The 24,002-nt window shown below is 41.7% G+C and overlaps 1 long non-coding RNA gene across 1 annotated transcript; it reads left to right on the top strand.

The window, feature by feature from the left end:
• Positions 1 to 162: 162 nt before the first annotated feature.
• On the top strand, positions 163 to 23,991 carry LOC108881214 (uncharacterized). The gene is made up of 3 exons (XR_001960594.2): positions 163 to 445; positions 12,399 to 12,526; positions 23,588 to 23,991. It is a non-coding gene; the product is annotated as an uncharacterized LOC108881214 (long non-coding RNA).
• The last annotated feature ends 11 nt before the right edge of the window (positions 23,992 to 24,002 follow it).

The following is a 24,002-nucleotide window of genomic DNA, read 5'->3' as shown; positions in this document are numbered from 1 at the left end:
CCCCCCCCCCCGGCTGCTGAAAATTATGAACAGTGAGCCGCACTCGCATTCTTGCGCACAGCCAAGTGAGGAGGCGCCTCCGCGCCCGTCCTGGGCCAATGGCGCACAGAGCAGCCTTATCATGCTTATCCCCGGCTGGCCAATGGCGCACCTCTCCCCGGCTCACATGATGCCTTTCAGTACGCTCCCTCTCCTCTCAGCGCTCAATCCCGGCGAGTGCAGGCATCATTGAAGACCTGACACCGGCGGAATCGGACGTCCACTGTCCTCGGCAAAATTAACCAGGTGTTCTCTGATGCAAACTTTATCGCCGTGTGATGAAGCTGACCGTCCTGTCAACGCGAGTGACCCCTCTTCGCCGGAGGAGCAGACTTTTTTCCGTCTCCAAACGACCGGAGAGGCGCAAGGGCGAGACAATAACGCCCAGAAGTTACTGAAATGAATCGTAAGTGTTCGATATTGTATTTTTTCATTTTCTCGTCGCTTATTTACTGCTACAGTTCCAGAAAGTAGTTACATTTATCATCTTTTCGTAGTCCTCTTCAGTTTTAAATTCATGATTGCATGTAACACTTTTGCGCCGCACGCTTCTGTCCTTTTTGTTTACATTCAAATGAGAATTAAACGTTTCAGAAACGTTTTATAGGCTTTTAAATCTTATACAGATGTGACTTCACGTAGTATTTGAATGATCTGGAAGTTCATTTGGTCCTGTCGACATTTTTTGTGCGCGTCTGTGAATTTTCTCATTGTGGACGTGTGGCTGTCTCCGCGCAGCGCCATAGCATGAAATATAGATAAAAAAGCACAGGGTAAACCCGCTGACCTCAGGCAGGCAGGCTGTGCAACCGGTCCGCAAGGCTCAATGAGGACAATTAGGGAGGAGGTGGAGAGGGGGGCAAGAGCGGGGAAAAAAATGGAGTACTTGAGGCGCACTAAAAACAGAGCTGCACTTCTCTTCAACCAGCCAGACAGGATAAGGGTGGATCTTCAATAACCTTATGTGTCATTTCCAATGCAGGATATGACCAGGAAATGTCCCTTAAGTTTAAAGTTGGGGTCAGGTTCAGAGAAAGAGACTGAAATGCCTTATTATTTTTTTCTTAATGAGCCAAACAAGCATTTATGTCAAATTCCAGTGAATTTGACAGACACTCTTTGAGGTCATGTCATTCACTGAACCCTTTTATTGATTGGAAACGAGGGGGTAGTGGGGTCACTGAAGTGGGGGTTGCAAAATTTATGTACATTTTGGAGTCAAAGCAAAAAAAAAAAAAAAAAAAAAGGTACCCTCTGATTTTCCGTGATTTCTGCACAATCAGAGGGAAAGAGCGGGGGGACCGGGGCCATTTGATGTTTTGAAAGGCTTCAGATGGCTTTAATTAGGACCTATAAAATCTGTCTGCCCCATTCTCTGAGGCGGCGCTCTGGAGGAGTGAGAAGGGAGGGGAACTGACAAAAAAAAAAAAGAAAGAAAAGCAAACCGACACAGAAAGTCACTTCAGCGAAGGATCGTCTAATCAAATTTTTATAACCCTCCTTTTTTCTTCTCGTTGCTCCCTCCCTTGCCTCCCACCCTCCCTTCCTTGATGCTGGTGGTATGTAGGCAGCCCTCTTATTCCCTCTTTGTCTGGCTGCTGTGTTATCTACACTCAACCCCCCCACCACACACACACACACACACACACACACACACACACACACACACACACACACACACACACACACACCTTCCTCCCACCACCCTCAACCTTACTACCGCCTACAGTCGGCCCGACCCCAGACACCTGAAGGCTAGACATAATGATCAAGAGAAGTTCCAGTCTGTCTGGAGCACTGCCAGTTGTTTTAGGTTTTTTTTTTCTTCTTCTTCTTCTTCTCCTCCTTCTTCTTCTCTTTTTTCGTCCTGCTGGCCTGGCTGGCCCTGCCCATGCCTCTGCCTCTTTCCTTGTCTTCCATCCACAATCAAGACACGCGATGTTGTTTGTGAGTTTGTGTGTGTGTGTGTGTGTGTGTGTGTGTGTGTGTGTGGGGCATGGGGGTTTGCAGTTTCATTGTCACTGCCACTGCTACTGTTGCTGCCTCTGCGTAGCCTATATGGATCTTGGATGGAGGGTTGGTGACTCACACAGCTGCAGTACACACACTTGTGAAGAAACATCAAAGACTTCTTCTGTGTGTGTGTGTGTGTGTGTGTGTCTGTGTGTGAGAGAGAGAGTGCGATTTCAGCTATGCTGTTCTGGCGAGCGTCTACAAGAATATAGGTATGGCGCGGTGCCTGTAGATATTTTTTAACAAATTCCTGTTTTGTTTTAATGTACGGTGCAACTTGGCTCTTTTTGAAAGGGTTACATTAATTATACTATATCATTATTAAGATTTTTTCTGTACTACACTTGATGTTTTTCGTGTTAAGTTTTTTCAATGTGATGTTAAACCACGGTCTTGATCTTGGAATTCAAAGGGATTAGGGTCAATAAAACAACATTATCCCATTATCAATAAACAAGAGTTGAATCTTTTGAGCTTCAAAAGTGAACAGAAAATATAATCCCCGCTTGATTCCATTTTTTACTGCACTGGAGGTTTTGAATGAGGCTCTCTGATACTATCTGTCGCACCTTGATTCTGATGGTGGGCGTCTTTGAGTTGGGGCTTAAGGCGAAGTGGCTTCTGAAGACGAGCATTAGGAAATAAAAAACGCTAATTAGAGGTCAGGGCTGGAAAAAATGCTTCAATATGTATATTTCTATGATAGACAAATACATTTACAAGCCTGTTTCCCTTTTGAGGAGCACACGTCTTTGTTTTCTCGATATGTGTTGGTTAGGGATTACATCATTTGGCGGCTGCTGGGTTAGCTGGATAATAAGCTAGCTTGCTTTATGGAAAATGGTTGGTTGGAGTGGAGTCTTTGTTGGACATTTTTGCTCGGCAACAGCAAAAATCAGAAGCAGAGTTGTATGTGATGTTTGTTGAACGAGGCCAATCATTTTTAAGCATCTACCGAGTTGTTTTTCTCAACAGTGTCCATTTTTGATAAAGTTGTTTGTTCGAAGATTATCCCCTAACAGCTGGAATGTGTTCTCTCTGCATCCACAACCATGTAATCTTCTCAGATGTGATGTTTTGAAGAACATATGTTTGTAAAATTTGCACAGGGCTCCAGTTGAAATCCCACCACTTGTTTGTGTGTGTGTTTTTTGAGAGCTGACTCTGTGTATCATGGCATCAAGGAGATGGAGGATGTGTCTTCTTCTGCCACCACCCTTTGAAGGGGGAAGTAATAAAAAGCTCAATGGGTGCAGCAAGCTGTTCTGCCCTCCTACACTTTGAGGTTTTCTACCTGGAGATGAATAGGAGGCCCCTCCATAACGAAGGGGGAGATGAGAACATTTTATTGAAGGCTGAGGATGTGGGGGGATGCGCCATAGCTTATAGACACTTGGTGTGAAATAGTCCAGTTGTACCACTTTACAGGATAGCGCTGTCTACCCAGTTTGACACAAGAATAATTATTATTTTAGTTTCTATGAAGGCATCATTTTCTAAAACATCACTAACCTGTCAACATGTTTGAATACAAATGATGCAAATCTTTAAGGTTTAAGTAGGTCAAAAGGGTGTTATGTAAACATTTCCAAGTTGTCCTGTTAAATCCCGTGTGAATTAAAATACTGTCTTCATAGTGTGATAATACAACATCCATGATAATGACATTGGGAAATCACAAAGCCACAGATTAGGATTTTTGGTAACCAGATTTATGCGTGAAGGAGTGAAGTCATGGTCAGGAATGTAAATGGCGGAGTCATTCAATTACCACTGTGCCCTTTCCTGGGAAAAGTCCCCAGCCGTGAAGAGGTTAATTGTTTTTGAATCTCCATCCAAGGGGAGAAAATGGGCGAACAGGAGGGATAATTGAGCCGCTGATAGTTGAGTGGGTTATGGATTACTGCGTCTTTCCAAAGGAGAAAAGAAAAAAGAGATGAACGGAAGAAGAAGGAGAGAAGGAAAGAGAAGGAAGGGGACGTGAAGAGGCCCGTGTTGTGCGATGCAGCCGCAGGGATCGTCTGGCCTTCTTAGGAAGAGGGAGAACTCCAGTCCTGACCCTTGACCTCTCGCATTCTCCTCCCTGCTCCAGGTGCAAGCCCTCACTGCTGGCAGCTCCCACACACAGACGCACACTACAAGCTAATTTTTCACACACACTGCAAGCACTGGGGGGAAACGCCGTATGAAAACACAGATCCTTTTCACATTTTCACCCCCCTGCCTCTTATTCTTCATGCCATTCTATTGTCAGGGGTTAAAGATCCAAGCCTGCCTTGTTGGGGTGGGGGACTGTTGTGATATCGGGCCTCTTTCTTTTTTTTTCCCCCTTCTCCTGAAACATTTTCTCGCCAAGAAAATGGATGACTGTCTTTAAACGGGGGAAAAAAAGATGATCTGACATGGTGCAATAATCACAGGAGTGTTAATCAGAGGGATGTCATGTATAATTACTACAGTGTTTGATAACACCACGGCGAACCACCTCAGGCCATTAGCGAAAGTTTCTCGTTGCTATTAATGGGCGTTAATAAAATTCAAGAAAACCCGGATGGAACGAGCTCTCTGCATGGCCCACTGGTTAAAGCGCTGTAAGGTTAATGAACCAATTTACATACTTTCTGCTGCCATCTGGGTGGAGTGACGAGGCAGATGCTCCCTGCTCTGTTCTGTTGCGTTGTGCTGTTCAACATGGAGGAATTTGTCAGGTCTGCAGAGGTCGATGAGCGCATTTAACATCAAGCTTGTTGTCAAAAACTGTTCATGAATGAAATGCTGAAGGGTCTTGAAGAAATAAGCATCGCCCAGGCTGCTTTTGTAGTTTTAATTTCATTTAACCCTATGGTAAATAGGTGAGTGAATGAGAGCTTTTGGTATGGAATTTGACTACAACTCGCCTTAGCAATTGTTCTTCATAAAAAGTGACACTTAAGTGTGGATTATACCCTGACCTCTCCCCATGTCAGAGAGGGGAGTCATCGGGGCCTCAGGCAATGAGAAACTCGACAGGGGCGATCCAGAAAAATCACTATAGATGATGCTGGAGACTGGGGCAAAAAGAGGATTAGTGTCTGTCCACCTCTCTGCCATCCTCATCTGGGTGATCACATTACAAATAGAGCATTCTTGAAGCGCTTTTTTAGCCGAGGAACAAAATGAGGTCTGTCGGCGATCAATAAAGCAGTGTGAAGGCAGAGGGATATACTTAAAAAATCAAAGGCTCTGGCTGGCATGGCCATCATCTTGCCCCGTCTGCTGGAATCAGATAAGGGAGCAGGGCCTTGCAGGAAAGGTTGTTCGGCCCCAGGGCAGCTCAACTTGACGGATATCCCTCCTACTGGCACCCAATGCAGAGTGATTTCATCTGCAAATGGGCAAAACCAAAACATTTCAGGATCTATCTGGTCTCTCTCTGATACTGTACATGTGGAGGAACAGCTGAGGGGATAGATGGGTAAAAGGGAGCATAATATATAATCCCTGCAGTGTGTTGGAGGGGGGAGAAAATACACAGCTATTTCTCTAACCCTTCTGTTGTCCTCCATGGATGATGGCTTTTACCTCATGCTTCACTTACATGATTTAAAGAAAATAAAATCACCCTGGTTTTGGTTTGACAATGTGTCAGAGCCGGTGCGAGTGTTCGTCTCAGATTAGCTCTTTGTGCCGTGAGGAGAGAGGAAAGATGGGGTTGGGGGTGTTGGGGGGAGTTTTGGGGGGGGGGCACGACAATACCGCTGCGATCCCAGTTGAAAGAAATCATTTGCACAATTTTATGAAAGCAGTATTTGTCCGGTCGGATGGTTCTATCAAAGCCTAACAGCCACGGTGGAACGTGATTTAAATGACGGGGTGAGCTACAAAGCCGGCAAGATGTCGGGTTAGAGTCATTTCTCAGTTGAACGCTCTCCAGGTAAATGCAGATAATGCGCTCTCGAGTTTTTCTTTCTCTTTCTTAAAGAAGTCTCATTTCTGAGCTGACACCAGCGCTGCCAGAGCTTCTGTTCTCAGAGCTAAGCTTGTACAACATTTATGTGGTGAAGATGAAAAGACATCATGGCTACACTTTATGCCTGTAAATTAATCCCAGAAATACTAGCTCAGAAATGCCAGAGTTTCTTGTTCTTCTTAAAGTATTATCAGTGATTTTTTTTCACCCTAATTTCACCCCAACTCTCTTTTCTGAAACACTCTCAATTCTGACGTGTAAAACTTTAAATACCAGAGTAGTAAACTTGCATATTATGAGAATTCAGGTAAGTGAACAGGAGATGTAATAAGAGGATGAGTGTAATTTCGCAGGTTGAAACCTGCTGTTCTTTTGCAGTGCAAATAAAAGAAGAAGATTTGCCTCTACCATTGTCTGTTGTTGTCTTCAGTTTCAGAACCCCCTACAGTATTTCCTGGTGACTCACTTCTTTCCGAGCCATTTATGCTTGAAAACTTCCTAAGGATGAACCACACAAATTCTGAGTTTTATCGTCGATGAGGGACCATTGGGCATAATGAAGTTCTGTTTCCCAGCATGAGTTTGCGAGGCTCATGATTACAAATGCTACTGTCATTGTCTCCCATCATCTCCTGCCTAATTGAAGACAATATAACGAGACAATGGGGTCTCGCTCATCATTCTGCATCAATGGCATGCTCTATGGAACGTGCCAGTCTGTTAAAAGCAGTGTGATGTTGAAGGGAGGTGTGTGTGTGTGTGTGTATATATACTTGAATGCGCTCAAGCTTGTTTAATTTGGACCAAGAAGATGGACGAATTAAACTAAAGCTCCCGGGGGGGCTGTTCATTTTGGTCAGCTTCCCCACTTCATGGCCGCCCGCCCTTGTAAACGTTCCTGGATGTGTCTGGGTCATGCGTTAGGGGGTGGAGTGGGGTTTGTAGGCGGGAATGGGATTGGGTGGGGGTCTGCTTCTGGAGGGGTTGTCTCAGATGATTAGGACAGCCAAGTGTGGAGAGTCCCTCAGTGGTTTGCCTCCCTCACCTCCCTAATATGCTCTGAATAAGTCCCCCTCCGCTGTGCGTTTGTTGTGGGGTTTGGCGGGAGGTGGGGGGGATTATGTCTAGCCATGGTTTAGGAGTGTTTGTCATCTGCCCCCTCGAGGCCTGCACAGGCTCCTTTGTCTGAGCGTCAGGCGTCGGTACAATGTCAAATCACACAATGTGCCTATGCAATCAGGGCATCGCGGGTTAGGAACTGACACAGGATTTCATGTCTCGATTTTTTTCTTTTTTCTGTAACTTAATTTCAGGGTAGAGAATTAAAACAGGTGACATACTCCTTACACTGTAACAGTTTTATTTTTGCAGTAAATTCACCTGTTTATGCTCATTTTGCAGTCAAAAAAATCTACATATATAATACTGATTTAAAACTATTTAAAAATAGCTACTGCATCACACAACTACATCACTGTAGTTACATTATGCACTTTTTTCTTTTCTGTAAATGACTTGCATGGCATAGATGTGACGTAGTGTGCGGATATTCTCAGAACATTATCAGGCAGAAGCGCATTTTATCTGAGTAAACAACAGGTTTTGTTATGAGTGGCTGAAAATCAAAACAAGATCTACACTGGAGTTACAGTCATGCAAAGAAAATTCCATTGTAGAAGAGGAGGAGATTCTCATTTCTCTACAGAGGCATCAATAAACCAGAATGCTTTGCAGCGACAGCCTGCATCTTTGCTAATCTATGATTGCTAGTGCGATTGAATCCATCAAATTCGTTCTAACAGTTTTTGTAATTGAACAGTGACGCACTGTGGCTTTATTTGCTCTACTTCATCCGACAGAGCTATTGAAAAGCAGTCTGAGAGATGCAGGATACTACTTAATGAAGCAAGACTAGATGACGTAGGTTTATAGTAAATTAAAATATTTGCAATACTTGATAGGAAAATTTCAAAATTCTTTAAACAAGATCAACAACAACAACACATATTCGTATAATTGTATGATAGAATTTCTGTTAAATCAAGGGTTAATGCTTTATATAGAGAGCCCTGTTCCTGGTGTCTACATACATAGCCTGGAGTTCAGTTTAATGGTCTCAAAGGTGTTTCTATGGTTTCACACAGTGCATCTCTGTATGAAATTTGGAAGAAAGATTCATTCATCTCCACACAATGGCCAACAAAGAGGGCACTGAGTCCCAGCCAAATATCGCAAGTTACATTGAAAACAAACAAAACACTCTTGCTGTATACTGTGGAGGCAAAACCTCCCAGTGACTGATAACAGTTCTGCGGGATTGAGGCACTGTGGGAGAAACGGCTTCTGTGGCTTTGCATTCAATTCATTTGGCCATTTAGAGCACCAGGAAATGACACACATTCCTCCTTCGCAGTAACAAAATAAGCCCAAATATAGCGTCCTACTATTTCTGCATAATTACGTCTAAAATTTCAGTGTTAATTAGTTTGCTAGAAATTGTGAAATTGATTTGTGGTCTTGGGAACCGTTTTATTAAAATCCGGCTTCAAATACATTGGACCTTTTGATGAAACTTAAAAGTTTCTTTAATTACTTTATGCATAATTTCTGCGATAATTATGCATAGTTATAGAAAATAAAATACACCATTTGAAATCCTATCTCTCTCTGGTTTTAAAGGCTTTTGTTTAATTTCAGGGATCATTTTTGAGAAATAGAAACCCAGTTGCACTCATCCACAGTACCTCCATACAGGAACAAAGCCTCTCCAGTCTTAGCATATTTCTGCAATTCTTAACAAAAATCAATCTTAACCGAGGCGTGAGCATCCTGAATCATATTTTGAAACTGCTTATAATGTGCACTGTCCAAGGACGTACCTTCCTATTTTGCAGATGAGTAAATACACCAGAAAGATGAGATTTCATGATGCCTAACAAGCTACTTTTGATCACATTAGCCTTCTTTCCCTCTCCTGAGTGGCAGTTTTAGGTGTTTCTCTTAACACCTGTGTTCACATAGTCTCACACGCTCTTTAATTGACAGAAAATATTTCAAACAATGAAAATATAAGAAGTGCACTTGATCTGCCTTCCCTGCTTGTGTAAGTTTTTTTTTAAAGCTCCTAAGTAGTTTCCACTTCATTTGACTGTGCCTGAAGGTACATTAAAACCATTTTCATAAAGATTTCTGAATAAACCCTTGAGATGTTTTTTTATAGCTGAGGTTTTAGGGAGTGTAGATAGACACATCAATAGGGAGCGAGGGACTAAAGTAATTACAATTGTGTGTGTGTAATTGAGTTTTCCTGGGTTTAGGGTGAGAGTCTCATCTGACCAACAGAAATGTTTTTTGCTGCCTCTTTTTGTCTTTTTTAGATTGTAGAGGAAGGAGAATAGTTGTGGCATCAAAGCAGTTTCAAACGCAACGTGATTCTTGGCAGATATTAAACGCTTCCAAAATTAGTTGCACCACTTCCCACAATACTTAAAAGGTGAGAAATGATGGCGTTTAATTGAATTGTGTTCACGCTGAAAGACAAACATTGCAAAGATCTTTGCAGTTTTTCTTTTTTGATCTTTTGTAGATGTGGAAGGTTGTAGGAGGTGAGGGTTAATGCACTAGCAGATATATCAGTCTATGCAAATCTTCTATCAAATGGAGTCAGACTTTTTTTTTCCTGGTGGTACAAGAAAGCAAATCCAGTACAGATGATCTCTTGTGTAGGCAGGAAGCCTTGAAGGTTTGCATCATGTCTGCCACGTTCTCCCCCAGGGCATTCTAGCCCCCTTACATGCAGAAACGCACACACGTGCACGCTCTCTCGCACGCATGCCACCGATTTTCCTCACAGCGCAGCGGGAGTCTGTCTTCATCTGTCCTATTGATTAATGAAGCAGGCACAGCGGGGTGTCCGAGAGAGGTAGGAGTCTAGATCAAGGCTGTGAGCTGCATCACTAGCAGTCACACCATACTCACTCACTCACACATTTACACACACAAACGCACGCTCTCACGCTCATGCACTTTTTTCACCGCCTCTGTCATGTTCTCTCTGTGTCTGTCACAGCACACACTGAATACACAGGCAGCCATGACACACAAGTGTACACACATGCATACTGAGAGACATGACACACCCAGCAGTGCTGACACACACATGTCGTCATAACTCTCAAATACACCATATCACACATGCACACACAGTTGAAATGAATTAGCGTGGCTTGGCTGTGCGGGCGCCTAAGCTGGAAAGGCGTTTTCTATAAACATAATGTTTGTAGATTAGCTGGGGTTAATGATCCGATTGCCTCGGAGCTGCCACAGCGCCTGTGTGCGTGCACATGTGTGTTTTTGGCTGAGGCGAAAAGGCACTGCTCTACAGTGCTGTCTCCCTCACTTCCAAATGAGACATGCCCCAGGCACCATTACAAGAGCAGTATTTATGCTATTAGGGAACTGGGTTCGTCGGGCTAGCAGCGGTAGCAGAACGCAACAGCTAAAATTATGTCTTGACTAACCTCAATGGGCAGGTCCAGTATTTTCTTTGCATAAATGAGAAATTACAAGTTGTGTACTTAAAGGCTATTTTTACAAATCGCCTGTTGGAATATCACGCACATTATTTCTGAGCCATGTAAACGTAAAAGCCAAGAAATAGAGCTGCTTTCTTTAAGTGTTTGTTCTTTCAGAGCAGAAATAAAAATCCAGAGTCAGAGTTTTTTTTTTCCTCTTCCCCATCTTTACTTTGGTGTTTAAAATTAGCCTCCTAGTCCAAACCAGAAATAGTTCTCTGCAAACGACTTTCTACAAGTCTCAGGCAACTGGAGTCGGTGGGTTCACAGAGGGTGTAGTCCCTCCAAACCCACCTCCCTTTTCCCCACAGACGCACTCTGAGAAGCCCCTCTCATGTAATGCTGAATGGACAGAAAAGTACAGAAATGAAAGAGAGGACAGAAAGAATGAATGAAAAATGACTGTAAGACCCCTACTCCCCACCCTACCCCCCACCCCCGCAAAGTGACCCTCCCCTCTCTCCACCTACATATTTTTCTCCTGTCCCTCCCTCCCTCCATCCTTCGTTCCCTCCCTTCCTCTCCTCCGGCGTTCCTGTCGAGGCATGCCTCCGTCCCCGCCAACCAGCTTCGTCCGTGGCGGGGTGAGGGGGCAAGGAGAGAGGAGGGGAAGGAGGGCAAACAAAGGAGCACTGTTGCTGCCTTGCCGGGGTTTTTGGGGAGGGTCGACACCAGGCTGGAGGGGGTGCGGGTGGAGGGGGTACAGACGGGGAGAGGAGAGAGAGAGAGAGAATGTCACTGAGGAGGTTTATCATTAAGAATAGAGATTAAAATGAATGGGAGGGGAGCAGGGGTGTCTGTTCTGTTCACAGTAATAAAGAGGACAAGCAGTGCCAGTCATTTTTTCACACGCACCCAGACACACACACACACACACACACACACAGTTGGCACACTCTTAGCAATGCTACAGTTAGTGTGATTGAGTGTGTGAGTGTGAGAGATAGGGGAGGGATGGGGATGGTTCATTGTTTCCTGGCCATTGTATAATATTTGCTTAACCCCCGTGCTTTATCTGTGCAGCTGTATGCTACAAATGAGATGGCGAAAAGTGTGCAATGGCGGCTGTCACAGCTGTTAGCAATTTCATCGGCACTCTGTAAGACAACCCCTACACACACATACACACAAACCCTGTCAATTTACAAAACAGTACAGCCATGATAAAATCATCGTCTGAACAGCACAATTACACGTCAACTTAGTCTGGCCAAACAAAAGATGTACAATGAAATAGACACAGTAACAAGCCAATGCAGGTATGTTGACTGTAAATGGCAATCATGCAGCTGTATAGGTACATAATAGTAATAATCCCATGGTTCTTCTTGCCACTATTTGCCAGTCACTGCTCCCTGACCCCTTCATGAACCTCATTCCTTGTTACGCTGAGAAAGCTTGCTCCACTCTGCAAATATAACACTTGCTGTCGTCGCTCAGGAGATCTCAGGCATTGCTCAGGTTTTCAGCTACACGTTTAAAATAGCTGCTCAATGCTTGGGATGGAATACAACATAACAACATATCTCTTGACTTTAAACTTGTAAGCACAGGCAGTTTTAAGGTCATGAACTGAATCAGTTTGTAATCTCTGGCGCGTATCTTGTTCATACATTCTTTCTATGCCATGAGTAAGAAACTGTTTTGAAAAATAACTGAAATTTCGGAGGCAATAACTGGAATCCTGCAAGGCCCAACTCCATGAATGGAGTGTTTTTATTTATTTATTTTTTCTTGACGTGGGATGCTGGTAGAGATATCTCCATTCCACTCAAACAGTTTCTTAATGGTTGGTCTCCCCTCTCTGCCCTCTTCTGTTTCAGGTCGTGAAAGATGCTGGCATGAGAAGAAGAAGAAACAGAGCGGGGCGCTAGCAGCGTTAGCCTTCACTGCAGAGGGAAGGAAGGAAAGCAGAACGCAACGAGGAAAAGACAACAGTGATGAAAGAGAGGTAAGAGAGCTCGGTTTGCCCCGGGGTTACACATTGTCTTGCTTGTTTGTCTGTCTGTCCTCTGTCGCCCTTCCACCTTGGTTTTCTGAGTCAGATGTCTACCTGGGGTGGGCTTGGTGTTTGCATGCGTGTGTGTTTTTGTTATGTGTAGGCTATGAGTGTGACTGTTTTTTTTGTGTCTCCCTGGCGTCGAGCCACAGCCACCAGGTGAAGAATGTACCATCCTGTCTGACTCACCTGCTGCATCCTAAACTTCTCTATTGTCTTTATCTCTTCATCTCTTTCTGTTTTCCACACGTTCATTTCTCTGTACTTAAGAAGAATGGACGGGTATTTCCATGTGTGTTGATATATCTCTTGATTTAAATGATTAGATCGTATACTGAGAAATGCAGCAGTTACACAAAGTAGGACCAGTTAACCAGGACTGGTTTTTATCATGACTGTAGCTTTTGTTTGACACCTTTTGTTAAATATCATATATTGATTCCTGATTAAGGTTTTCTCACAGACCACTGCCAAAGAGGAACAGTCTGAAATTAGATTTCTTTGCACATTTTAATACTTTTATTAATTGAATTAAATTAATTAATTGAATTTATCAGCATTTTTTAAAGTTCCCTTTTATATTAAATAAGCATTGTGTGTCACTTATTCCAAAAAAAATTACATATTTTTGAATTTCAAGTATCCATGAATACTGAATACTGAAAAATCTTTACCAGTATTGACTTGAACCCATGTCCTTCACTATTACCTGTGTTTTCACAGATGTTTTGTCCTTTCCTGTTTTGTGTCTGAACATCGTGAATCCATTTCATGTTGTAAAGATTTGACCTTTTCTCTCCAGCATCCACTAGAATTTAAAAAGATCCAACATTTCAGGGATGCATTGAGGACAAAAATAAAACATTACCTTGGAGAATGGCATAGCCAAAAGGCAAAACACAGGAGTGAAACTGGGAGAAGAGCCACCTTATTGTCTTAACTGTGTTGCAGCGGTTCCCAAAGTGAGCAGTCTCTCAGAGAATAATCTTCTCTCTCTCTCTCTCTCTGTCTCTGCCCCTCTCTTTCTCACTGTGTGAGGCTAAAAGCAGCAGTAAATCATTTTCTACCGTGCCGGCATGGCCAGAATGGCTGCCACCATGCACAGATAGGGGGATGGTTAAAAAGGGGAGGCAGCGAGAGGAAAAGAAAATGTTGTTTTTCTCTGTTCTTGTCATCCTCCTCTCTGATGAGACTCTCTTCCACCTTATCCTCCACCTAGAGGTTACAATAGCAATGGTGCCATTTTTCTTCAAAGATTTCATTGAAACCCGTTCAGGGTATCTTACTTTTACATCCAGTTCACTCCATGCAGGAGATTACTATCATCCTTTTTTGCCCCTCAATTGTTCAATATATGTAGGTCTTTTATATTGTATTGTTATTTTTATTATTATTATTATATTTTTACATTCTATAAATGATAATGACAACTCTTCTGGAACAGGACATAATACTTACCGGCTCGCTGGCCTGCCCTGCCACTGCAAATGTCATTTGCTTTCTCTGTCCACCTCTCTGTGTAATACTTAACAATGTGAACTGTGCCTCACAATGACATCCTACAGAAGACGGAACAAATTCAATTCAGCTTATTTCAGTTCATTTCAGTTCAGCTCAACTCATTTCATATCAGCTTAATCCAGTCAAACCAAATTCTCCCTTCTTGCTCTTCATGTCTTGCTTGCTTCTGTTCTTTCTTTCTCAAGCGACTGCAGCCCCCACTCGAGTTTTTGCATGTGCAACAAGTCTTAATCTTTAGTTACATCCTTCCATCACTGTTTTTCTTTCTTCCATCTGTGGTAGATATTGTTACTGCATGGCTCAATCTTTCCTCTGTCCACAACTACCAAAAAAAGGGGGCATTCCACCATTTTAAAAGACATGAGATGGTGATGAAAGAGACATGGTGGTCTGTGGGGGTGTAGAGCGCTGGTTTAAAGGAATGGGAAACCAATGTCCAATATCAGTAATAATCAGTTTTAATTACTGAACTTCCTCACATTTCAGATCTCTGCCCAAATAATCCCAGTTGAATAAGACAAAGTTGTTTTTAAATGGAAGTACTTTGAACTCGTTTGAGTAAGAAATGACTTTCTTGGGGGAAGAAAGAAAGGAAAAAGGTGGAGGATGTTGTAAGCAAGTATCCAGACAGACCATTGCTCTTTCTCCCCCCACCCCCCTTTTCCTCTCAAGTGTGTCTGTCCTCTGCTCCGGTGGAAGAAGGTCTTTTTAGGAGCAGCCAAGTCTGTCTAAGCTGGCTTTAAAAGCTGCAGGGATTCACAAAGCAGCGTGGTTCTCTTTTGGTGTCCATTTGCGTATACGGAGGTGGGTTTGCAACGCTCAAGCCACAGTGTGTCTCACGGTTTCATATTTCAAAAACCGCATATGGGAAAATGACAGGCAAATGAGTCACTCTGTCAAGTCATATTGATTCACTGCAGGACGCGGGGACAGAGCGAGTAATTGTCAGTTTCATGCTCACGCAAAATAACCATCAAATGATGGACGATGGTTTACAACGGTGTGGGGAAGAAAACATACTCAGTTGGGGAAAGGGCGTAAAAACCTGATGGACAAGTGTCAAAAATGGTAACGTTTGGATGGATGGAAGAAAGACTGATGAGCATGAGGGGGCAGAGAGAGAAAAAATTAATAGAAAAGAAGGTGGTGGCAGACGAGATTTCAGATCGAGTATAGGGATGAAAAAGGAGGAGGAGGAGGATGTTGGTGGAGAAGATTTCAAAGTGAGCATAAGAGAATAATCTGAGAGAGGACCATAAAGGGGAGAGATACTGTATAACTGGTAAATGGAAGAATGGGGGGGTGAGGGCCAATGAAGCGATCCCTCTAATGTCTTTATAAGGCCATAAAACACTGCACTTCCTGGCCTCTTTCTAATTGCTAAGAGGGATAGCATTGGGGGTGGGGGGGTGGTGGGTACTCGACTTTACCTGCCTACTAAATGAGGCCCCTAAATCCTCACTGCTTGGCCTTGGGGGTTCTCTTTGAGATTGCTATGCCAGCAACATGGATGCAGAGGCAGGGAGCAATTCAAGGAAGGTCTACGTTTGAATATTCTTTGTTGTTCTTTCACTTGAAATTAAAGTTGAGAAGAAGAGAGAAATACAAAGAAGAGAGAGCAGAAAGTTCTGAACTTAAGGAACCCCTTAGAGTTATCTTGCAAGAAAATAAAGGTGAATGGAGAATGACAAAGGGGGGAGCAAGAGGAAAATTCCAAAGACAGAGCTAAGGGTGAGAGTATAATGTCCTTATTGGCTATTCCTTACAGTAATGACTTGAAAACAAGGCTGTGAAAGAACACACAGGGATGGAGAGAGAGGATTTTATAGACTCAGCGGGAAACAACCATAGAAATGGACCACGCTTCCCCAAGGAGCTGTATGCTGAGGTCTTAAAAACGTGAGAAGTAACGCTTGCCATCATTGGAAAAGAAAACATTTTCATTTCATAAACTGCTTATCTAAGGGACCCTGCCTCAACCTCTAACCCTCAAATCAGCACAGTGAAGAACAGAGCCTTCAGAGGAAAAGAAAAACTTTGTTTTCTTTTTACACTCTGGTAAAGGAGGAAAAGGCACTGACTTGTTGTAAACTATGCCCCAGATACCTGCAGATGTACTTGAATGGAAGAGCCAATAATATCAATGATTTGTTTTGAAATGAGACATCATTGATTGGACAGCAGTGACAGTCTTATGAGATGTTTTGGAGCATGAATCTTAAAAGGTAGCAGACAAAAATGTACTTGCCAAAATAAAAGCCTTTATCTAAATCCAGATTTTTTATATTTAGCGTAACCACATATCCAGATCTAATAGATGTATTGGTGAGCAGAAGAATAGAATTCAAACAGACAAAAGAGAAATGTTTTCTTGTTTTATCTCTCTCTATCTCTCTCTTTCAAATTCTCAAACAGATTGAAACAATTCAGTTAAGAAAAACAATTAACAGATTGTGTTAATATGTTTTAATTAAATCATTTTCTGTACTTTAACAGTCTTATCATTCTCAGTATTGTGTGTCACTGAATAAGAATATTCAAAACTTTGCTTTAACATTGTTCCGCACCACCGGGCCCACGCATCTTGTGGTTTTCCTTTTCCATTCAGTCACCATATACAGTATGCTGTATATTGAATGGTGACTTCAGGCATTGTGATTTTGTTTTCCAAAATGTAAATTTCCAGTCTTAATTTTTACCTTTTGTCAGAGACTTATACTGAGTTTGTGAGCTGTGCGCATAACTTTCGCTGATTTTGATGATGGGAGTTCGGGGGTGTATTGTGTCTCAACTTGCCACGCTACAGGAGCTGTATAACAGTTGCCTTTTTTTGTGCTGGGTTTTATCAGTGGGTGAGAGAATGAAAAGGAGTCAAAGGCAGCCCCCTAAGCTTTCCATAATGCGTCCCAAGAGGAGACAAAGGCCTGCATTCACTGCTGGGTGTCGATAAGACCTATCATTAGTCTGCCATTGGAGGTATTACCAACACACATAGACACACTTATACACACACGCACTCACATACGCAGAGTGCAATAGGGTACTTATTCCTGTACCCATGCTCTTTTTCCACATACACACGCATAAATTTCGGCTTGAATTGAATCAAATAAAGGCAGAGAACTGGACCCCTGCTGCTTTCCCATCACAGCAGAATTCACTCAGCCTCACAGGGGCGTCCACACTTGGCTATACCTTGTCTGTGTATGCATGTGCATTCATCCATATATGGCTGCAACTTTAAGAAGCCAATGGCACAACAAGCCAACAATAAAGGATATACAGCACCCTGAAACTGATGTTTTATTTAAACTACCTCTTTTGGTCATTTATGATAAAGAATCTTTAGATTAATGACTAAAACCCACAGAAAAAAAAGCTCCTTTTAAAAGTGGTACATGTTACATTTTTAAACATGAGTGTTATATTGTTGTTAGATAGATGGTTTATTTCCATAAAATTGCAACCATTGGCTTTTATGCCTGTAGTATTTCTGGCACAAAAGTCATCTGGGTACTTCTTTGTAATGTTTTAATGTTTTGTGCCATAAAGTACTGTGTGCAGTAAAGGATACTAGGAAACATATGGGTGTTTAAATGCAGTTAAAAGCTGGTTGGGGCTGCCAGCCATCTTGATGATAGAACTCCATGTTTACTGTAATAATACCAATCTCTCAGAATTAATGTAGTATTGACTTATTGATGATAAAATGCTACACATAGTACATTTACTTAACAAGACAGGATTAAAATTAGGTGCAAGAAGAGAAAGATGGTTGGGTTTCCTATTAGCGTTTTCCTGTGTGTGTTTGTGTGTGTGTGTAGACTTAAGGGGAGGACGAAGGCACTGCTGTCTAGGTCCTAAGTAGATGATGGACCGTAGCTCGTATTCCCATTCCCTCTCATTAGCTCAGGCCCCCCCGAGAATATATGAGGTTACTTACCTTCCCTTGCTCTGAGTTCTCGGCCAAATGCCAAGCGTCGGCTCAGGGTCATTAGCCTCGCTGCTTGGAACAAATGGCCTTCGATAGCATCTCAGCTAATATGCAACAGAAGCAGATTAACCCCTTGATCCTGGGAGGATAGCATATTGAAAACATTAGGAAGGAAGGGGCGGACAGGAGTGATGACCAATTATTATTTTTTTTATTTTTAGCCATTCCATCTTAAATTAGCTCTTTTATATGTTTGTGTTCCTTTGTTGTTGTTTTTTAGTAGCAGATTTTGAGAGTCCTTGCTTCTTTTTTTGGGGGGGGGACCTTGGAATCTCATTGCACTTCAGCTAAACATCACAGTTGTTTGCCTGAAAACAAAAACCACAGAGAGAGAAGTGGGCAGAGGATCAAAGCCCGAGGAGGATTTGTCTGGCAGATAGTCGCTGGGGTCCTGCCTGTGTAGACTCTCTCTTTCTCTCTCTCTGTCTTCATGTGTGTGTCTCTCTATGTGCACACCACTAGGTTGCCCCCTCACATTGCCAGCTTGAAAATTATAGATCATGAAAAAGAACAGTGCAGTCACAACAACCTCCTCCCTGGAGCAGACGCCTCCTTATTACAGCACACGGGTGTGTGTCTGTGTCTGTGTGTGTGTGTGTGTGTGTACACACACGCACTGTCTTGTCTTTTCCACCCTTTCATCTAAGTGCCTAGTTTGTGCAGGTTTTGATATCGGTATTTCATCGCACTCTTTTGATATGGTAAACAATTCACCCACTTGATTTTAACATCCTGCAGATTTTGTTATCAAGAGCGCCTCGGTAGGAACTTTTTAAAGTCTGGGATCATTTACAGGTCCAAGGGCACAGGAGGAGATAATCCAACAATAAACAATGTGAAATCAGATTGTCTTTGGTAACCTCAGTGAAAATAACTCCACTCCACTGAATACGTTTATTTCCATCTAAGGTCAATGTGTTCGCCAAAAAGTTCTTTCCATAAGGCCTCGGTGAGGTTTGCGGCCTGTTGGTGGGGGGGTGGCTCAGATGTCTGTTTTGAGCAGAAAGACACGCCCAGAGGATGGATATAATTAAGACTAGTGACTTTTTTTTTTTAAGTAAGGAGGGTGTATGGGTAACTGTTCTGGGTGGTCTAGCTCTACATGTCTGAACTAGTTTTATTACAAACAGACACAATATGGTAAGAACACAAACCTGAAAAACAAATTCTGACAAAGCACAAAGATCAGCATATATAATGCTTTTAGACATAAAAAGAAGAGAAGTGAAAACAGCCATGTCACTTGTTTCCTGGTCTGGTACCCATGTTGGTTGTCTGGACATGGTGGAACAGTTTTTTTTTTTTTTTTTTTTTAAAGCAGAATTGATCAAAGCACTTGGCAGACATACCTGACATTCATAGGAGTGCACTAACAAATGACTGCTTTACTTTTACAAAGAAACAACTGTGAGTCAGTGCCCTCTGTATTTCATCACAGAACAAACTTTAGCCTTCACCCAAGTATCTTACAGTTTCATCCAAGCCTTTATTTAGGTTTTGAATAGAAGCCAGATGATCTAAAAAGGGCTTCCATTTATGTACATAAGGTTACCATAAATGTTTCTCTAAACCTTTGAAATATATATTTGTTTTTTTCTTAGTGCACTTATTTAGCTCAAAGAACCTGACACAGAACTTGTGCTAAACTGCAGGATTTTTCAGCAAAGAGCAGACTTCTCTCACACTATCAGGTATCTTACATTTCAACCCTGGGTGGCTGAGTGGAAGTTGAACTCCTAACTTTTGCAATGTTTATGTTTTTCTCACAGGAGCACAAGCACAGAATTTGCCTTAAAATGCAAGGGGGTATGTTCATTAATAAGTTCTAGCTGGGTTTATTTGCTTGGTCCTGCAGCTTCTCTGTAGCAGTTTGTAGAGAGGAAAAAACGTCCCCTGGGTCACCAGAAGTAAGGTTTTAGCATCTTGTGACTTTTGTTTGACCTCTGGCACGCTGCTCTACCATTCCTCTGACTATCAAACTAAATGTGTGCCTGAAAATGAAGAAATTAAGATTTACAGCACAGGATGTAGTATTTTTTTAACACTAAGTTTGTCTTAGTTGTTTGTTAGAAGTCAATATAAAAGTTTTGGGGTTTTTTTCTTTACACAATTGGAAACAAACTAATTTATACAAGGCTTCCTTTACTTTGTGGAAAAAGAACAAAGCGGCAAGGCCAGTCAATCCCACAACAAGGGCTTTTTAAGCAGTCAGTCCTGATTAATAGCATCTTCTCGTTAACACATAAACACCCTGTGTACCATCAAAACGTCTGTTAATTTGGAACTTCTTTTTTTCCCCGTTCGCGTGAATTGGCTCATTTAGCTGGCAGAGAGAACACAGATCTTTATTGTTGCATTTTGTTTTGAGGGGGCCTAAACACATGGGTGGTCCCTGTTTTTTTTTTTCTTCTTCTTCTTTTTTGTAATGTACCGAACTGCACATGGATCTGTTAATGAGAGTGTAAATTGGTGACTCCGTGCCGGGACCTTAATGATGGTGGTGCCCTCCCTGGTCCCGGCAAGTCTGCTTACTGGAGCACAGAGGAGAGGGATGGGAGTGGGAGAGGAAAAAAATGAGATGAAAACAATAAGGTAGAAATGGAGAAGTGGGAGGGAAATGATGCAGGAGATGGTTAAAAACATCATAGTGAATGTAGTAAGGAACATAACTATAGAAAAGAGTTGTAACTGAAGGATACATTAAGTCTGCAAGATATAAATAGTTGCAAATTGCATGTATATTCTGGCAGATGCAGTAAATTGAACAAAGGGTAAGTTTAGAAAGAAAAAACGGGGGTGGTGGGGGGGGGCAGTTCTTAAGCGGCATAAAAGGTTTAATTTCTCATTCGGCTGCAGCTTTCCTGTGCTGCCCTGTTTCACTGTATTTAACATCAAAGTGAAGTATGAACAATTGAGGCAATTTTTCATCCGGCCAAGGTCAATCATTGTTCTTTCAGTGTGGATGTAGATCCGGCTGAGAGGAATTCAGAGGAACCATATTTCACTGGCAAGTCTATTTTAGCAAACCACCTTTCAACAACCTTTTGGACAGATTTTTTTTTTCATGTACCTTTTTTTTTTCCCATTTGTAACTAGGTTTTGTATATATAATTTCTAGGAATTTTCAGGTCCATTTATTACAGCAGCAGTATTATTTTTTAGCATGGGTTTCATTAGAGTTGTCTAATCTGCTTTAAATAATACATGGGACGTACTCCACGCAGTATGGAAGGAAAAGTAAGATTGATGTGAGTTTAAAAGCTTACTGCTACATATAATAAAATGTCAAGTTTGAAGTTGGCCTTAGATTCTAGCACACACATTTGTGGCTTAGGATCAGGGGCCTGCTTCTGGATCAGATTTAAAATCCAAAACTCCACTCCTGATGTTTACACAAACCAAAAATGTAACTGGTTAGGACATACTTAGCACACAACACATTTAGCCTTCTAGATATCTTTAGTAAGAAACACTTGTATTTGCCACATCTAACCATGATACTCGCTAGAGTTTTTGCCAACGACCAAATGGTTCTGGAACCAAAGGAGCAATATGTTAAAATGACTCTGAGGGACTTCCTCTTCTACAAACAGCAGGATGATCAAAGATGCCATTAATACAGCTAAAGTGGCTGACAGGACATTTAAGAATATGTCTTGCACTGGAACTTAAACGTGCTTGTTGACCACAAAAAGCACAGAGTGTCTGTTTGTCTGTGTCGGTGTCAGTGACTCATTATTAGTCACAATGGGAGAACAAATGGCATTCAAATCAAAGAAAATTAGGGGATGCGGAGAATAACCACGACTGACTCACGGAAAAACTGTGATGTGATTCAGCACCACTACTACTACAACCACTACTACTATTACTACTAGTAGTAATAATAATATGTTTTGTTTGGTGTTTTTTTAACATTGAATGTCAGATGATTTTTTCAGAAGCCACACATTCCATTTTGATTGGGGTAGTCATCACTTTTCCGATGTTCCAATAGGGATGTTCTTGTTCTATTAATTAGGCTTAATCAGCAACATTATGATTTGCCAAATGTTAAAAAATTATCTGTGAAATGTGCCACTAAAGAAGCTTTTTTTAAAAATCAGGGGAAAAAAAAGGTTCTACCACTGCTCACTTTTTGATACAGCATAACAAGCAATCTGAATACATAACATGGGTTTTACGTCTCACTATTGTCTGACATTTTCTAGACCAAACAATTAACTAATTAACCAAGAAATCATCAGATTAATCACTAATAAAATCAAATATTAGTTGCAGCTGTAGTTCTTTTGTCTCTTTTTCTCTGGCTGTTATAGAAAAGAATAGTAACAGGGGAACACAGTGTAAAGAACTGACTGGCTTTTATTTTTATATTTTTCAGATTTTCTGTTGATATCTTGTTGAAAATAAGTGAAATACTTGTTTGTTAAGTTTGCTAATTATATTTGCATAGTCAGTAGTCAGTTTTTTCCAAACACAGTAAATTATGCATAGGTCTAGTTAAATACTAGGAAGGCTACATTAGTCGCCCCCTGCTGCATCTCCAGGTTGTACTCCTTTTTTTTCTCCCTTTCCATCTGGTCAGCCTAAGATGTTGTACTCAGAAATTCTTTTTGATAATTCATTCTGTCTCAGTGCACATCACTCCCAGCCTCATCATGCTGCGGGCATGTCAGACACCCAGCTCTATATAATACATTACAGTCAGTGCCGTCATTATCCTGAAATTCTTTATTGTGTTTAGGGCACCACATAAAAGCACATCAGTGGCATTTCAGCTTTATTAGAAGAGACATAACAGCCATCACAACTCAAAATCACCGGCATGTTTTATCGAGATCTGATTTTACAGACTGCAGAGTCCCTTCAAATGCTGGTTTCTTATGTTTGTGTAAGCAGGGCTCTTGTTTTTTGGGCATCACAGTTTTTTTTTCTCTGTACATCACCCAGCTTACATCCAACTTTCTTTCTTTTCTTTTTTTTCCTAAGATGAATTGTGTGTTAATGTACACACACGACGGCTCCTTGTCATTGTTTCTCAGGACCACCCAGAGTGTTTACAGCAACTGGGTTGTGAGTGGGCTTATTGTACATATAAAATCATGTGAGTTCTTTAGAGGGGGTGAGGTGCAGACTTATGATAGCTAATATCAGTCAGTGTTGTTGAATAATTGAAGTGAGTAATGAGACATATATCAACTCTACAAACATATATTATTTTGAAATGGAAGTGTTATATACCACTTTGTATGAAAATTTGGTAATAAAACGCTATGTTGGTTAAAAGGATTTGTTGCGTGTGCGTGCCTGTCTGTCTTAGAGTGTGCGTGCGTGTGCCTCTTTCTGATTCACTTAAGCGGCACATCACTGTGTGTGTGTGTGTGTGTGTGTGTGTGTATTTTTGTGAGTGTGTATGACATTTTAATAACATGGTTTACCAAACAACACCTGAATTTATCCTGTGCTTTCTTCTCCTCTGTTTGTTTTCTGTCCAGGTCCAGACATGAAGGAGGCACGCATGCTCACACACACACATTCAACGGCACCTAGAGTCTGTCTGCGGTCTACCACCAGCCTGCCACACACACACACACACACACACACACACACGCACGCCTGTTATCGGTAAGAATCAGAGACCACCGAGTCAGGAGTCAGGAGGATAATAATGGTGTGAATGTGAGAAAACAAAGTCATTATCCACTGCTGTTTTCTTCTCTGAGTAATTTTAAGACAAATTGACTACTTATATTGCAGAATGCTCCAAATGCAGTAATTAAAAAAAACAAAGAATTAGCTAAATTCAGTCATTTTAATATCACAGGATTCATTTTGAAAAGTAGTTTCTTTGTGCTTTTCAATAGGCTATGACAGTAATGTATTTTTATAAAATTTGAATGTCTCAGTGTC

Source organism: Lates calcarifer, linkage group LG17 (genome assembly GCF_001640805.2).
Source record: "Lates calcarifer isolate ASB-BC8 linkage group LG17, TLL_Latcal_v3, whole genome shotgun sequence".
NCBI lineage: Eukaryota > Metazoa > Chordata > Actinopteri > Centropomidae > Lates > Lates calcarifer.
This window is presented reverse-complemented; position numbering and strand designations above follow the sequence as displayed.